General features: G+C 54.7%; 1 protein-coding gene and 1 non-coding gene across 2 annotated transcripts in view; one reads left to right on the top strand and one right to left on the bottom strand.

Moving 5' to 3' along the window:
• Positions 1–15,311, bottom strand: part of LOC120375609 (zinc finger protein 850-like) — a gene marked incomplete at both ends in the record, with an annotated part of 390,939 nt that overhangs the window by 162,824 nt on the left and 212,804 nt on the right. The gene's annotated exons all lie outside the window — the stretch shown is intronic.
• Positions 9,796–9,889, top strand: TRNAI-UAU. Its single transcript has 2 exons — positions 9,796–9,833; positions 9,854–9,889. It is a non-coding gene; the product is annotated as a tRNA-Ile (tRNA).

Here is a 15,311-nt window from a genome sequence, read left to right as displayed (position 1 = left end):
CTGCAAGATCGCTGTAGGGGCTGAATATTTCCATTAAACTATGGCGCCTTCATTTGCCCTACAACAATAAATTAGACCGGCTTGGTGGAGGGGCTATTCCCCCCTCAAAGCTGTGTGGATATTAAGGGTTTTTTGAGGGGGGGGCATGATAATATTCCAGATCAATCAAATGCCCAGCTCAGCTTTCTAGCTATCCAGCAGCTCTAGGGCAGGGAAGGGAGGTGCTATTGGTGCAGAGTGGTTGCAAATCAGGGGTGAATTTAGCCGGGGGGGGGCATTGAAATCCTGCCTGATGCAGCCATACAGAATCGCTGGCAGCGCTGGGAGAGGCCAGGAGTGGAAGCAGGTGGCCTGGGGGTGGGGGGACATTTGACCTCAGTCCTGGGCTCTGGGATGGACTAGGCTGGGTGGTGGGTTCAGTCTAGTCTTCCAGCCTGTTGCTCTCGCTGGGGTTTGTGGTTTTCATCTGGCTCCACCGAAAAGATCAAGCAAGCCCAGTAGAAAAGGGGGGTGAGAGATGCGGGAAAGGGTGTGTAATGGGTTAAAGTGACCCATCAACGAAAGAGTAAAACCCGAGTTTGACTGGGTTTCCCCCCAGCCACCACTCCTGCAAACACTGGGCAAGGGGCAGCCCCATTCCCCACCGAGGCTATGGTGAGGGGCAGCAGAGGAGAAAGCAAGCCACATGTGATGGCAATCCACTCCCAGCACCCACCACCCCCTCTCCGGCCCCCAAACTCTGTCCCAGAGCCTGCACCCAGCTCTCCACACTCCCTCCCAGAGCCTGCACCCCTCCACCCTTCCTGCACCCCACCCCGTGCCCCAGCCCAGAGCCTGCACCCAGCACCCAAACTCCGTCCCACTCAGCCTGGGCAAAGCTCTCCTCCATCTGGCTCCCAGCCCCTCTCCAAGGGTTGCAGGTGTCTGGAAGTGCTGCCTTCCACACCTTCCTAATTCACAACTCATTCATTCAACAGGGCAACTGATTACAAAGTGGGGGGAAGATCTTATTCTACTCCAAGCAAAAAGACATTTTTCTTTTACCTTAATTACACTACCTTTAGGGCCTGCTATAACATATTACCAAGGTTCAATACAAACTCATATAAAAGTTATACAAAAATGCATAATGCAGAGATTTATCTACAACTGCATTGATTGACTTCTGTGTGCAGTAATACAGTGACCCCTGGGGCTTTGAATGAGGCTTTATACTTGGGGGGAAGGGTGAGGGGGCAAGTGGCGGGTGGGCACAGAGGCGAGCAGTGAGCCAGCAGGGGTTCTAGGGGCAGGCATGGGGGTTTCTGGCAGGGGAGGGAGAAGGTGAAAGGAGGCAAGTGGTGGGGGGGGGGACTGACTAGGAGGGATGCAGCAAGCCAGCGGGGTGCCAGGGGGTGAAGAGGGGTGTGATGGTGGGGCTGAGCAGGGAGGGGGCAGGTCCTATTTTACTGCTGTGATCTGGTCACCCCATGTGTGCTGTTTCTTCCTGCCCCCCGCCCCGAACCTTGTTTTGATGGGGCAGAGCTGAGGAAGGAGGGTTTTTTTCCACGGGGCCAGGCAGCGCTGGGGGGGGCAGGAGGGGGCAATTTTATATTAATAAAGAAATATTTTATAAATTTTAATAAAATAAACATTAGTGAAGTAAATCAGTTGTACAACTATCAAAACAAATTATTTTCCTCATATGAAAGTGCAAATCAGCTAATTAATATATGATGCAATGTATGTAATAGATAATTTTGTTATTTATATAGTCATGGAAAGTAAATAATACATGGAAGAAATGAAAGGTTTTTATGAAGGGTTTTTTTTGTTTTAGTCATCCCTGCCGGGGCCCCATCGAAACTGTTCGAATTGGGCCCCGCACTTCCTGAAGCCGGCCCTGGCAATGAGGCTAATCATCTAGTGGCACAAGCTCTGCAAGGGACGTGGTTAATTCCCCATCACTGCTGTGTGTAAATCAAGACCGTAGCTCTTGCTGCAAGACACCTGGTGTGTGGGTGTCCCTGTTCCCCCTTCAGAACCTCTGGTACATGGTGCTTCCCTCCTCCCAGTTCAAGATCCCCATCATGTGGGTGCTCCCATCCAGGATCTCTGGTGGGTGTCTCTGTCCCCCACCCCATGAACTAGCTCCCGTGTGTTGTTTCCCCTGCCTGCCCCCATCCGGGATCTGTGGATGTCTCTGTTCCCGTTTTCAAGATCCGTGTTGCTTGGGTGCGTCCCTCCCCCAAAGTCAGAATCCCCAGCGTGTGGGTGCTCCCATCCCCCCCTCCAGGCTCTGCAGGGGGTGTCTGTATAAAAAGAGACTGTGTCTCACTGTCTTGTCCAGGCTACGCTGCAGGGGCTATTCACAGGCGTGACCCCACTACTGATCAGCACAGGAGATTTGACCTGCTCCATTTTTGACCTGGGCCGGTTCACCCTCCTTAGGCAACCTGGGGACCTGAAGCTTCCCCAGGATCACCATATTGACGCTGAGCTTAGTTCGGACACCCGATCAGCACAGCCCCCTGCAGCCCAGAACTCCTGAGCTCAAGCAATCCACCGGCCTCAGCCTCCCCATGAGCTGGGAATCACATGCACCAGCCATGGGGCCTGGCTGGTTATAGGGTCTCCCGCTTCCAATTTCAGGCTCAGCCTGGGAGCGCTGCGCTCTGAGCGGGTGGAAGTGGAGCCTGGCACTGAGCTGATGCGCTGAGGGTTATTTGCACTGTGCGCTTCACACGGAGGTGAAAACACGGGGCACAGATCTTTGAGCACAACCCTCGTCCTGAGGAATGGGGGAGGGGCCCTGCATAAAGAGAAACCGGCTCTCCCTGGCGGGGCTGCAGCGGCTCTTCACAGGGGCAGTCCCACTGCCAATTGGTACCAGAGTTTTCAAAGCCTCCTTTCCTGACCTGGCTCCCCTCTCTCTAGGGGGACTGGTGACCCCAAACTTCCCAGAAACCATCATAGCGAGGCCAACCTGAGCACAGACACCTGCTCAGCACCCCGGGGTGCAGCCCTGAACTCCGGCAATCAGCTACGCTCAGCTGCCCACCCAACAAGCGTCACACGCAGGAGCCTTCGTGCCCCGCGTGTTCAGCTCCCTCCCAGCGCCAGCTTTAAACTCCGCTGCTCAGTTCTAAGCTTTGGCCACACGGGGGCAGCCTGGAGCTCAGCCAACGCCTCCGGTTGCTGGTTGCGTTTCCCGCTCCTCGTGGCAGGTTCACACCCCGCAGGCAGATCTCTGAACCGGAGCCGAACCGTTCCCCAAATCTAGCGCTTTAGCAGCAGCTTTACTAGGAAAGCGCTGACGTCCCCAAGTAACGTAAGAGCCAGAGCGCTGTGTGCGGGATCTTCTATTGGGCCCCTCACCGTGGTGTCTGTCAGGCGCAAGGAGAAACCAGGGAAATGTTTTCATGGTGTTTAAGGGCAGAAGGGGCCATTAGCTCAGCTAGTCTGACCCCCGAATAACACAGAATTACACCATGACACGTATTGATCCCACAGACCTTAGACAGATCAAAGCGTTTCAGCCCTCAGGAAGGAGGCTAAACTGGGTACCAGAGGCAGTGAACAAGGGGCCCCCAAGGCAATGGCAGGGAGCTGACGAGGTGAAATATGCCCAGATGATCCCAGCAGGCGACCCACCCCCATGCTGCAGAGGTGGGAGTCCCTGTTCCTCCTGCCCTTAAGAATCTCTGGTGGTAAGTGGGTCCCCCCAGTTCCCCAGATAAGAATCCTCCATGTGGTTTCCCTGGCTTCACCTCCAAATAAGAACATTGTGTGGAGGGAGTGGGAGGAAGGTTTTCTGGCAGATCTGTAAAGGGGGACTGTGTCTCCCTGTCTGGCCCAGGCTCCTTGGAGGAAGTGATCTCAGTGTGTCTGGCTGTCTCCATTCCTCACACCCATAAGAATCCCTGGTGTGTTGGTGCACCCTAGACCATTAAGGATCTCTGGGGGGTGGGTGTCTCTCTCCCCCTAGTCAGGATCTCTGGGGCGTGCCTGTATAAAAAGAGACTTTGACTCACCCAGGCTGGTCTGCCATCATAGAAGAGACCAGGTCCTTCTGTGGAGGGTTTGCGTTCCTCCAAGGACGTGATCTCAGTGTGTGTGGGTGTCCCTGTCCCTTCAACCCTTAACAATCCCTGGTGCGTGGGTGCGCTGGGCCCCATTACAATCCCCTCTGTCTTACCCCCCATGAGGGATCTGGTGGACGTGGGTGTTCTCCATGCTACTGGGGGTGTCTGTTGCCCCTGTCCCTCCTGGTTAATAGTGGATTGTGTGGGTTTCCCCCCACCCGTTAAGGATCCGTGTTGTGTGGATGCCCCCGTTCTTCTCATTAAGAATGGTGCAACGGAGCATAAGGGTGTGTCCCCCACCCCATGAACTAGCTCCCGTGTGTGGTTCCCCTGCCCCCATCCAGGCTCTGTGGTGTGTGGGTGTCGCTGTTCCTCTTTTCAAGATCCGTGTCACAGGGGGTCGTCCCTCCCCGCAAGTCAGAATCCCCAGCTTGTGTGTGCTCCGATCCCCCCCTCCAGGCTCTATGGGGGGTGTCTAAAAAGAGACAGTGTCTCACTGAGGCTATTCACAGGCACAATCCCACTACTGATCAGCACAGGAGTTGTGACCTGCTCTGTTTCCAACCTGGGCCGGTTCACCCCTCCTTAGCTCCCCCAGGATCACCATATTGATGCTGAACTTAGCGCAGACCCCCAATCGGCACAGCCCTCTGCAGCCCAGAACTTCTGAGCTCAAGTGATCCATTAGCCTCAGCCTCCCCAGGCGCTGGGATCACAGGCACCAGCCATGGAGCCCAGTTTGTTTTGCTGCCTGGCAGCTGGAGCTTTAAACTCTGCTTGTGAGCTCTGTGCCTTGGCCAGACGGGGACAGCCTGGAACTGGGAAATGCTCCTGCTTCCCCTTCCCCCGTCTCATGTCGAACTGCAGGCGCCGCTGTCCTCCCAGGTAAGATCCCAGATGTTTTGGTGCCCCCCATCCCCCGTCCAGGAGCCCAGGTGTCCGGGTACCTCTGCCCCTCCTACAGAATCCTGGCTGTGTGGGTGTCCGTCCCTCTGCAGAGGATCCCGGAGTGTGGATGCCCTTGTCCCCCCCTACAAGATCCTGGGTGTGTGGGTGTCACTCTCCCCCCCAGCAGATCTCTGGTGGGTGGGTCCCCAGGGTGTGAGTGCTCCCATCCCCCGATACAGGCTGGGGGGGGGGGTATAACTGGCTCTCCCTGTCCTGCCCAGGCGGTGCTACAGCAGCTGCTCCCAGGGGCAGCAACCCCACTGTCACCCTGCAGCTTTAACCTGCTCCAGGGGTGACCTGCTTCACCCTCCTGTGGGAGCCCGGGGACCCCGAACTTCCCAGAATCACCTGATTGATGCCGAGCTTAGCACAGACACCGGCTCAGCCTGGCAGGGAGCTGCCCTGAGCCCTGACAATCAGCTTCCCTCCGCCTCCGGCTGCACAGCGAGGGTCCCACGTGAGAGGCTTCGTGCCCAGTTTGTTCTGGAGCGTCCCAGGCTCCAGCTGTAAACTCTGCTGGTCAGTTCTAACCTTTGGCCACACGGGGGCGGCACTAACGGTCCCATCTAAACGCTGTTTGCGTTCGACCCTTCGGCTTGCAGATTGTAACCCGCCGGCAGATCTCTGAGTGCAGCCAGATCCCTCCCCCAAACTGAACATTGAAGCAGCAGCGCCCATTGGAAAGATCAGGATTTTTGCCTTTAAAAACAAGGGAAATGTCTCCAGCGAGAGACTGAAGAAGCTCAGTTGATTTCATTGACTCCATGAATGTTCCTCTGTGTCCCCCTAGGAGTCATGCCCCACTTTTTGGGAACCACTGAACCCTACTCGCTAAGCAGGGGCTAGTGATGCCAAAGCCCAGGGAAAGGGAGAACAAGTGCGGGGCCCCCAGCACTGGAGCCATGTGAAGGGGCTGCAGGAGAGGGGCAATGGCTGGTGGCCCAGGGAGTTAAGGGCAAAGGGGGCACAGGAGGGGGCAGGAGTTAGGGGTGAAGGAGGTGCAAGGGGTGGGAGTGCAGGAGCTAGCGGTAAAGGGGGAGGGGGATCGTCCAGGGGCAATGGGGAAGTGCCAAAGTACAAGCTTTGCCCAGGGCACCATTTTCCCTAATGCTGGTCTGAGCAAACAATTGGAAATGACCCTTCAGTGAGACCAGAACCATAGTGTAGAAAAGCCCCTTTGTTAAGTGGTGGTGGCTGAGGACTTAGGGAGATGGGTTAGAAAACAACAGGTCTCTCTCTGTGGAGGTTTGATTCTTGCCTGCTGTGCAAGGCTGGTGTGTGGTGTCTCCATGGCTGCACTTTCAGTGTCTGATGTGCCCCAGGGACCCAAGTCTAGACATACTCAGGGGCTCTATGCCAGAGTTTCTCAAACTTCCTTTCACTGCAACCCCCCTTCTGCCAAAAAAAAACCAACTTACTACATGACCCTAGAAAGATGCACCAAGTCCCTCTACACTGAGCACAGGCAGAGGAGGCAAAGCCTGAGCCCTGCCCCAGTTAGGGGAGGGCAAAACCAGAGCTTGAGGGATTCAGCCCTGGGTGGTGGGGCTCAGACTTTTGGTTTCAGCCCCAGGAACCAACAAGTCCAATGCCAGCCCTGGCGACCCCATTAAAACAGGGTGATGACCCACTTTGGGGTCCTGACCCACAGCTTGAGAACCACTGCTCTATGCTGATGGGAGAGAGTTTTCATGTGGGTGCAGTTAATCCACTTCCCAAGAGGTGGCAGCTATGTCAGTGGGAGAAGCTATATCGGTGGGTGTGCAAGCTGTGGTGTTTGCCACATTTAAGAAGTTTAATCAAACCCCATTTTTAAACCACCTGTGGTCTGGGAATGGCAAAGGAGCTCGATGAAGCAGGGTTTGTCCTTCAAAGTCCTGGACATCATGATTCAACTTTCTTAGTGTCATGGGAATATTGCTCAGTGTTAGAGTGCTTGATTGCAGTTCAAGTAGTCTTCAGTTCAAACCCCCGTGTTCTCTTAGAACCCTCTTTCTTTTTTTTTAAAAAAGTTAAACATTTTCATTTCCATTCTCCATTATGTTCAGGGGCTCCTCTATACAGGAGTGCTTGATATCAATGTAAACACTCAACATTTCGCTGTCCAAATGCACAAAAATCTATCAAAGCTGTCCATCCGCTGAAATCAGTTCCAGTCCTGATGTCTAGTTTATGTTTTCATCAGTTAAACAAAGGTATCATACAAATGTACATTTGCAGATCCCTCTTCTCCAGGGCTGTGCTGTGCAGATGAACAAGAGCCACATCCAGTTGCAGTTCAGGAGTCTGATGACAAATGTTCTGAGGGCTGGAGAAAAATGCCTTCTAGTGAGCTATTGAATGAGCTCAACCTGTTTAGCTTATCAAAAGAAGATTGAAAGGTGACTTCATTGAAGTGTTGAAGGGTCTTAATGGAGACAAATGATTGGGAATGAAAGGGCTTTTTAATCGAGCAGAGAAAGGCATAACAAGACCCAGTGGCTGGAAGGTGAAAAGAGACAAATTCATATTAAAAATAAGACACAAATATTCAACAGCGAGGATGATTCACCACAAGAACAAGCTACCAAGGAAAGTGGTGGATTTGCCATCTCCTGATGTCATCTAATGGAGACTAGATGCCTTTCTGGAATGTGTTTGCCCCAAAAGTAGCTCTTGTGTCATACAGGAGGCCTGTGATATGCAGGGGGTCAGATTAGATGCTCTAATGGTCTCTTCTGGCCATAAAGTCGACTAATTTCTGAAAAACTGAGTGTAGCATTGGGAGCAGCGTCTGATGTTTTCCTGTCTAGCCGGCTTGCTGCCTAGAACGAACGCTCCTTGAGTGGGTTGAACCACAGGGAGTAGCTCAAACTTCCAAAGTGCCTGGGCAGGGGCAGGACATTAGCACAGCAAGGGAGGGGTGTGGCAGTGACATCACAAAGGCTTTTTGCAGGACCTCAGACTATTGGTCAAAGGTGGTGGGGAGGTGGTGACCTCACAGAGAGATGCTGACATCAGCCAGGCAGGACAGGGGCGAGGGGCCAGGGAAACCTCAGAGACCCCTGTGGCTTTGCTTCAGCAAGTCTCCTTCTCCAGGTCTCTCTTTCAGGACTGAGAGAGTATTCGGGTTCACGTACGTGAGCGCCAGGAGGAACCTCTTTCGAGTTTTCGCCCTCCCTTTTCCACATCCTTCTTGCAATTTGGGGCCCAAAACTGCACGTAGTACTCTAGATGAGGCCTCACCGATGTTGAATAGAGGAGAATGATCATGTCCCTCGATCTGCTGGCAATGCCCCTACATATACAGCCCAAAATGCTGTTAGTCTTCTTGACAAAGGCCAGAGGAGGGAGTGTTAGTGTCTGTGCGGACTTCTGGGAAGTGCATGGGGTGGAAGGGGATGCTGGGATGCTCTGGAACCACTCCTTCAAAGCCAGTCAGGACTCTGGGGGAGCCTCCTCTCTGAGCAGACTGTCTCCAGGGCAAGAAGCTTACACCTTCCTGGGTCTGACCTCAGAGCATTCAGCCCTTCCACACCATGCACTTTCCGCAGTGAGTCCGCCCAGGCGGGGTCCTGGGGCAGCCAGAGGGCCCTGCACCCCAACTCCGCACTCAGATGTGACTCTCAGCCAGACTGTAAAACAGAAGGTTTATTAGATGATGGGAACACAGTTTAAACAGAGCTTGTTGGTACAGAAAACAGAACCCCTCTGTCAGGTCCATCTTGGGGGGTGGGGTGCCCAGAACCAAGTTCTGGGTCTCTCCCCATTTCCCCAGCCAGCTCCAAACTGACACTCCCTCCTCTGGCCTCTGTGTCTCTTCCGGACAAGGAGGCCACCTGATCTCTTTGTCCCCAACACCTTCAGTTGGCATCTTGCAGGGGAAACTGAGGCACACACACTGTATTCAGAGAAAATATTAAGAACATTCCCACTTTGTCACAACAGGTGCAACAAAATATAATACTGTATATTGAAGTAGGCAAGTGCCACTTCTGACTTTCCACTTTTAATTGACCCTTGTAATCTTGTGGCGCTGACGCGTTGTAGCTTCATTTTATATTGGCTTACAGGGCGGGAGTGGGAGGGCACCACCATTTTGGGCCCCACCAAAAATTATACAAACCTGCCGCCTATGTCTCCAGGCTGCCCTGGGAGGGGAAGGTTTTGGGGGGAAAGGGGGAGTTCCAGATGGAGGGATCTGGATGGTGGCAGCGATACCAGATCTAAGCTGGTAATTAAGCTTAGAGTTGTCCATGAAGGTCGCCACATCTGTACCCTAAAGTTCAGGGTGGGGAAAGAACCTTGACACCCATGATCACGCCCCTCTCCCCAAGGCTCTCCCCCCTCACCCTTTCGGTCATTACAAAGTGGTAAGGCAGAGCCCTCCCATTTTTAAAAGTCCTGGGGTGTTGTTCCCCCCTGTTCAGGCACCCCTGGGGCCCTGCACTTCACACAGCTCTCCCTGATTTCAGCTGTTAGTGAGGGAGCCTCACTGCTAGCGCAGACTGGGCAGTTCCTTGCATGAGAGACACTGTCCCAAAGCAGGACTAATGCTTAGAGCTGGTTATCAGTGATTTCAGATCTGTTGGTCTGCAGCAAGACTCTCCATTGAGTCTTAACCAGCTCTGTTATTACACAGGGAAGAACAAAAGGGTCAAATGGGGCCTGGAAGCCTTAAGAAGAATCCACCCCACCCAGTACAACACTTGTCATTACCTGCTCCCAGCCCCACTGAGAATGTTTTGGGGTCACTCCTCGCCTGTATCAACCTAGGGATTTTGGAGAATCATAATTAACAGGTGCTCCAGTGGCGCAATTGGTTAGCGCACAGTACTTATAGGGCAGTGCTGAGAGGAGCTATGCTGAGGTTGTGAGTTCAAGCCTCACCTAGAGCACTGGTTTTCATTAGCCAAATGGCTTCACCCAGTTATTTGGCCCTGTGGAAGGTAGAATTCTAGCCCTGGGGACCCTGAGGAAGGGGAAGAGTCAAAAACACCCCCTTCACTTATTACCTCCTGTCCAGAGCACAGGTCAGAACCTGCAATCCTTTCTGCTCCCCTCCCTCCTGCAGCCCTGTGCCAGGATCCCTCAAGCAGAGCCTGGAGTCCTGCCCATCCTTGACCCCTGAGCCTGGAGGGAGAGGAGCAAGGAGCCATTGTTAGAGGGCTTTCCCTTCCCCCGCCCACTTCCCTGGCTCTTGTCACGCAGACAGCAAGCAGCAAAAGACCAGAAGTCGGAAGCGCAGACAAAGGATGTTTACTGAGGTTAGTTTCCAAGCAAGCAGATTTCAAAGCCCTTCACACCAGTCGGGCTTATCTCTATTCACCAACAGAGTCTGTTCCACGTTGTTTCCTTCCCAGCTCTGACACCGCAGAGCGTTTACCCCACATCCCTACAGACAATTCTTTCCTGGGTGCTGGCGGGTGAGTCCTGCCCACATGCTTAAGGTTTAGCTGATCACCATATTTGGGGTTGGGAAGGAATTTTCCTCCAGGGCAGGTTGGCAGAGACCCTGGGGGGGTTTCACCTTCCTCTGCAGCATGGGGCACGGGTCACTTGCTGGAGTATTCTCTGACCCTGAAGTCTTTAAACGAGTTGAGGACTTCGCTAGCTCAGACATAGGCCAGGGGTTTGTTACAGGAGTGGGTGGGTGAGAGTCTGTGGCCTGCGTTGTGCAGGAGGTTGGACTAGATGATCATAATGGTCCCTTCTGACCTTAAAGTCGATGAGTCTCTGAGCTCTGACACTGCAGAGTGTTTACGCCACATCCACCTTCCCAGCTCTGACACTGCAGAGGCTTGTCTGTGTCCCTGTTCCCCGTTCCCTATTCCCATCCCCCCCATTAGCATGATTCCAATTTCCCGACCCACTTCCTGTTTGACCCCAGTTTACACAGTAATATTCAGTGGTGAGCTCCAGCCGGTTCGCACCGGTTCACAAGAACCGGTTGTTAAATTTAGAAGCCTTTTTAGAACCGGTTGTTCCAGGACAACTGGTTCTAAAAAGATTTAAATTTAACAAAGGCTCGGGCAGCTGTCCACCCAGCCCCCGGCCCCAGCTCACCTCCCCGTCTCCCCTGAATGCTCCGCCCTCCTTCTCCTCACCTTCCCCTGCTTCCCGCACATCAAATCTTCGCGGGAAGCCTGAAAAAAGCAGCAGGCAGGTAAGCTGGGGGCGGGGGTGGGGGGGGCAGAAGGGCTCCCCCTGGCCCCGGCTGAGCATCCCAGCCCGGTCCCAGCCAGCACCCCTGGCTCGGGCTGGTCCCGGCTGTGCGGCTCAGACCCAGGCCAGCTTGGGCCCCGCGGCTCCGGCCCCGGTGCCAGCCCGGCCCGGGGAGTCAGGCTCCGCGGCTCTGGCCCCGGTGCCGGCGGAGCAGACCCGGTCCCGGCCCCGGCAGTGTGGTAAGGGGTCGGGGAGCGGGGAGGGGGTGTTTGGTGGGTTGTGGAGGGGTGGATAGGGGTCAGGGCGGTCAGAGGGCAGGGAACAGGGGGATTGAATGGGGGCAAGGATCCCGGGGGGCAGTCAGGAAGGATCAGGGGTTGGATGAGGTGCTGGGGGCACTCAGGGAAAGAGAGAAGGGGTGGTTGGATGGGGCAAGGGTCCTGGGGGGCCATCAAGAATGAGAGGAGGGGTTGGATGGGGCTGCAAAGGGCAGTCAAGGGACAGGAAAGGGGGGGAATGGGTCAGGAGTCCCAGGGGGGTGTTAAAAAACATGGGGGTTGGATGGGGCGACCCCCGGGTATGACCCCTCATGAGGTGAGGAGGAGGGAACTGGTTGTTAATATTTTGGCAGCTCATCACCGGTAATATTCTCAGCTAGACCTTAACCAATCATTGTACTGAAAGGTAACTAAGCAGTTCTAACCTATTGTAACAGAATTCTCTAACCAATTACATCCCACTCCCCTGATTAACTTACACTCAGCAAAATTAACTCAGCAGCAGACAGAAACAATTAGAGAACCAGACAGTCTGACAATAGAAAAGTGGGGGCCAGAGAGATAAACCCTACAGAAATGAGGGTTTCACAACCACAACCATTGGGAAGGGATTTCTTGCCAGACCGGATGATCTGTTTCTTTATCTGGTGGTGATGGGCACTATCGGGACAGGATCGTCTTCCTAACAGCCCAACCCCACCTTAGTTCAGTGTGACGGGTTTGGGAGGTGAGGATGGGACCGTTCGCTTCCCAGCTTATGGCTGCCCCTGCTGCTTAGCCAAAGGCCTTAGCCTACGAACAAGGGCTCAGACTCTCCGAGGGAGAGACGGCCCAGACACAGGCAGACTGGGATTTTGGGTCTTTGTGTTATACCCCTGTCACTAGCTAAGTGATAAAAATAAACCTGAGTTCTTAAAGTCTAGGCCTGTACAGGCAGCCTGAATATCTCTATTCTAACAGCCATCGGCCCCTGTGGAAAAATGATCTATTCAGGGTTGTCCCTAGACATTTTGGTGCCCTACACGGCACCCCCATCCCCCAGCCCGAGCTGGCAGAGCGGAGCAGGCTGGGGCCAGGTCACTCCACTTCCCGCCGCCCGGTAATTGCAGGGCAGGCCTGACCCCACACTCACGGGGCGGCGGGAAGTGGAGTGATCCGGCCCCAGCCTGCTGCACTCTGCTCCCAGCCTTGGGGGTTGGGGGGGAAATACCCCCCAGCACTCACCAGTGGCGTGGCTGTGTCGAGGACTCGAACCCCAACAGCAAAGTTCGTTGTCTGACCGCAGAGAGACAGGCAACACCAGCAAGGTCCAAAACAAAAGCTCTTTATTGACAAGTGCACGTGTCAGTAAAGAACTGCTCGTATCCGAAGAGAACCAGCAGCCTTTACAGCTTAGTACTAGCCTATATAGACAGTTTTATTACGTCATAAATTATTCACTTCACACAACCCATATCCCACCCCCCTTTGGTTAGTAACAAACCCTAATAACAAAGCACATCTGTCTTTCTTTATAATGTAAGCAAGTTGTGATGCCCCAGCAACTTTCTTATCAGCATAGTTGCCAAGCACCAGACACTGGAAGACAGGAGTTAACGCAGCTGGTAACTTGAGGAATGCACCTCCCTTTCTTATCTCACTTTTTCCCAGGGCTTTATGAAACATGCTGACTTCAGTCAGATTGGCATAACTGGTTTTTGTGCTACATCTTTATTCAGGCCTAACAGCTGGGAGCTGGTGGAGCAGAGCAGGCTGGGGCCAGGTCGTTCCACTTCCCACCGCCCGGTGAGTGCCGGGTGCACCTGATCCCTCCTGCAGTCCACCGGGATGTAGCTCAGGGGAAGGGGTGGAGTGGGGGGGGGGAAATGGAGTGGGAAGAGGCGGCATGGGGGCAGAGCAGGGGTGGGGGCTTTAAGGAAGAGGCGGAGCAGGGGCAGCTTTCCTGGCCGGCTCAGCCAGCCGGGGGATCGAGTTCCCCGCTGGAGCAGTACCCAGCTGCGTAGGGCACCAGGAAATTTGGGGCAATTTGGTGCCTCCACATCCCTTAACCAGGCAGCGTCCCTGTGGTGTGGGCTGTCTGCATAGGCCCTTTCTCAATCTTTCTCACCCTCTTGTCTTGAGTCTCCTGTGTCTCTGCTTTCTAAGCACAGATTAACTCTGGCTGTTCAGAGGAGGGCAGGACCATGCCTATGTGTGGCCAGCAGACAGCGACAAAGACCCCTAGCCAGCCTGCTCCCTGCCATGCCAAACCCCCACTGAAGGCCACCCACAGACCAGCATGCAGGGCGGCTGCTGATGCTCTGTGGCCAACATCAGAAGACGGTAGGAAAGCAGGGCCAGCCCCCCTGGTGGGGCCTCTTACCGTTCCCACTCCAGGTGCTCACTTTGGCAGTGGGGCAGGAGATTTTACCCCAAGAGGCTTTTCCCCACCTGGCGAGAAGCAGAGAAACACCCAGGCTCCGAAGACGCTATGTAGCAAGTACCCTCCAGCACAGGGACAGGCGCACACTTGGAAGAGGGAAACTGCTCCACACGCTAGCCCGGGCAGCCGCCCATTTTCTTTGGCAAGTCAGGAAGGGCAAAGGCGAGACTGGAAGCACCTGGGGCTCATGCCCCAGCCTTTGTGACACCCAACCCCCAACTCCTTCCTGGGGCTCTAGCTGAAGCCAGAGCATTGGCCTGAGCGGCCAAGAAGAGGTTCCAGCCCTGAAGGGAGCAGGACGTTCAGCCCAAAGGTAAAACTGCACAAACACAACCACGAAAGGACTCGAACCCTCAATTATCTGGTCAGAAGTCAGATGTCTTATCTATTAGGCCACACTAGAAAAATTTCTCCAAGTACTTCTTTAGAGAAGACGGACACTGTGTTTCTCAGGTCATCTACTGAGCGGGGCTGAGACTCTCTGGGCACAAGAAGTCGAGTTCCCAGCGAGATGTGAGACTTGATTCTCTGGAGCCAGGTGCAGGGTTTTGACAGGGAGGCTCAGGCATGGGGGATTGGGGTGCAGCACATGGACCGGCTGTCTAGGTACAGAGATTTAGTTGCACTGCGGCACAGAAGGGAGGAGGAGGAGGAATCCCGCTGATGGTCAGTGGCTGTGCAGAAAAAAGGGTGTTGATTCCCCCATCCTAAATGGGCTGGTTGGCTTGACCCTTCTCCCCTCTGCAGAGCATGGTGGGGACTGCAGCTCACCCCTTGTGGGGCAGGAGGTCACAGGTGCAGGGCACTGGGCTCCGATGCACCTGGAGGGCAGCTCCGGTGGGGTGGGGCAGGGCCTGTGGTTTACGTTCTGCATCGCCTGGTGCTGGGCCATTGCACAATCCCCAGCCACGCCGCACAGCGCACCCCGAGAGGGGGCAGGGGGCCAAGCAGATGATCCAGCACGAGGGGGGAGAGGATGTGTGGTTGGGGGGAGGAAAGGCCTTGGGCTGCACTGGGGGAGTGCAGAGCAGGGGTGACACCCCAGAAACCTGCAGCAAAGGGATGGACAGGTGGGGTGGGTGGATAGAAGAGGCAGTGAGCCTAAAAGGGGAGTGGAGTCTAGTGGTCAGAGCAGGGAGGCGGCTGGGCGCCAGGACCTCTGGGTTCTATCCCTGGCTCTGGGAGTGGAGGGGGGTCTAGAGGTGAGAGCAGGGGGACTGGGAGCCAGGACTCCTGGGTTCCATAGTGGTGGCTGTTTTTTCCTGTGTCTCCCTCCCTACAGATCCCAGCCCAGCCCCCTAGTGGAATCTGACTGGGGGAGGGGGTTGCCCTGTCACTCCAGACTATGATTCGATCCTCTCCCGTCACAGGCTCTGACATCATGGAATCTCCCCCCGCCCAAGTCAGAAAGTAGGAGCCCCTCCCCGCATGCGGAGGAAGCTAGTGAGTCTCTTG

The sequence above is a fragment of the Mauremys reevesii genome, linkage group 12 (assembly GCF_016161935.1).
Source record: "Mauremys reevesii isolate NIE-2019 linkage group 12, ASM1616193v1, whole genome shotgun sequence".
Taxonomy (NCBI): Eukaryota; Metazoa; Chordata; order Testudines; family Geoemydidae; genus Mauremys; species Mauremys reevesii.
Note: the sequence above shows the minus strand (reverse complement) of the source record. Positions and strands in the feature narration are given on the sequence as shown.